This window comes from Mytilus trossulus, unplaced genomic scaffold, assembly GCF_036588685.1.
Source record: "Mytilus trossulus isolate FHL-02 unplaced genomic scaffold, PNRI_Mtr1.1.1.hap1 h1tg001057l__unscaffolded, whole genome shotgun sequence".
NCBI lineage: Eukaryota > Metazoa > Mollusca > Bivalvia > Mytilida > Mytilidae > Mytilus > Mytilus trossulus.
Window position 1 is genome coordinate 1 of NW_026963623.1, and position 2,500 is coordinate 2,500.

The window sequence follows — 2,500 nt, forward strand, 5'->3', positions numbered from 1 at the left end:
AGGGTTGGGTTAATTTAGGGTTAGGGTTAGGTAGTTAGGGTAGGGTTAGTGGTTAGGGTTAGGGTTAGGGTTAGGGTTAGGGTTAGGGTTAGGGTTAGGGGTTAGGTAGGGTTAGGGTTTAGGGTTAGGTTAGGGTTAGGGTTAGGGTTAGGGTTAGGGTTAGGTTAGGGACGGCATCGTCAAGAGGCGGCTTAGGGTTAGGGTGTACGATGCCTGCCTGCCTTCGTTACGTTACGTACATGAAATGTGATCGTTTCATCGCGAGACTGCTGTACTATTCTTACGTGCGGCTTCCCGATGAAAAATTGTCAACCTGTAACACTTTTTGACTAGGCTATGGCTTTGGCCGGCCGCCGATGGTCGAGAGACCCGCGGTAACCTGTCCGCGTCTCACGTGCGACATCCCGATGAAAATTTCACCCACGTAAAAAATATTTACCGAGGGTATTGTTTGCCGGCCTGGATGGTCGAGAGACCCGCGGTAGCTCGCCTGCGTCTAACGTGCGGCTTCCCGATGAAAATTTCACCCTTCTAAAAAATTTTTTACCGAGGGTATAGTTTGACGGCCTCGATGTGTCGAGAGACCCACGGTAGCCTGTCCGCATCTTACGTGCGGCTTCCCGATGAACATTTCAGCCTTGTAAAATTTTTTTTACCGAGGGTACAGTTAGACGGCCTCGATGGTCGAGAGACCCGCAGGAGCCTGCCTGCGTCTAACGTACGGCTTCCCGATGAACATTTCAGCCTTGTAAATTTTTTTACCGAGGGTATAGTTAGACGGCCTCGATGTGTCGAGAGACCCGCGGTAGCCTGCCTCGTCTAACGTGCGGCTTCCCGATGAACATGTCACCCTTCTAAATTTTTTTTACCGAGGGTATAGTTTGACGGCCTCGATGTGTCGAGAGACCCACGGTAGCCTGCCTGCGTCTATCGTGCGGCTTCCCGATGAACATTTCAGCCTTGTAAATTTTTTTTTACCGAGGGTACAGTTAGACGGCCTCGATGGTCGAGAGACCCGCGGTAGCCTGCCTGCGTCTATCGTGCGGCTTCCCGATGAAAATTTCACCCTTGTAAAAATTTTTTACCGAGGGTATAGTTTGAAGGCCTCGATGGTCGAGAGACCCGCGGTAGCCTGTCCGCATCTTACGTGCGGCTTCCCGATGAACATTTCAGCCTTGTAAATTGTAAATTTTTTTTTACCGAGGGTACAGTTAGACGGCCTCGATGGTCGAGAGACCCGCAATAGCCTGCCTGCGTCTAACGTACGGCTTCCCGATGAACATTTCAGCCTTGTAAATTTTTTTTTACGAGGGTACAGTTAGACGGCCTCGATGGTCGAGAGACCCGCAGTAGCCTGCCTGCGTCTAACGTACGGCTTCCCGATGAACATTTCAGCCTTGTAAAATTTTTTTTACCGCGGGTACAGTTAGACGGCTTCGATGGTCGAGAGACCCGCGGTAGCCTGCCTGCGTCTAACGTGCGGCTTCCCGATGAAAATTTCACCCTTCTAAAATTTTTTTACCGAGGGTATAGTTTGACGGCCTCGATGTGTCGAGAGACCCACGGTAGCCTGCCTGCGTCTATCGTGCGGCTTCCCGATGAACATTTCAGCCTTGTAAATTTTTTTTTACCGAGGGTACAGTTAGACGGCCTCGATGGTCGAGAGACCCGCAATAGCCTGCCTGCGTCTAACGTACGGCTTCCCGATGAACATTTCAGCCTTGTAAATTTTTTTTACCGAGGGTACAGTTAGACGGCCTCGATGGTCGAGAGACCCGCAGTAGCCTGCCTGCGTCTAACGTACGGCTTCCCGATGAACATTTCAGCCTTGTAAAATTTTTTTTACCGCGGGTACAGTTAGACGGCTTCGATGGTCGAGAGACCCGCGGTAGCCTGCCTGCGTCTAACGTGCGGCTTCCCGATGAAAATTTCACCCTTCTAAAATTTTTTTACCGAGGGTATAGTTTGACGGCCTCGATGTGTCGAGAGACCCACGGTAGCCTGCCTGCGTCTATCGTGCGGCTTCCCGATGAACATTTCAGCCTTGTAAATTTTTTTTTACCGAGGGTACAGTCAGACGGCCTCGATGGTCGAGAGACCCGCAGTAGCTTGCCTGCGTCTAACGTACGGCTTCCCGATGAACATTTCAGCCTTGTAAATTTTTTTTACCGAGGGTACAGTTAGACGGCCTCGATGGTCGAGAGACCCGCAATAGCCTGCCTGCGTCTAACGTACGGCTTCCCGATGAACATTTCAGCCTTGTAAATTTTTTTTTACCGAGGGTACAGTTAGACGGCCTCGATGGTCGAGAGACCCGCAGTAGCCTGCCTGCGTCTAACGTACGGCTTCCCGATGAACATTTCAGCCTTGTAAATTTTTTTTTACCGAGGGTACAGTTAGACGGCTTCGATGGTCGAGAGACCCGCGGTAGCCTGCCTCGTCTAACGTGCGGCTTCTTGATGAACATTTCAGCCTTGTAAATTTTTTGTTCCGAGGGTAC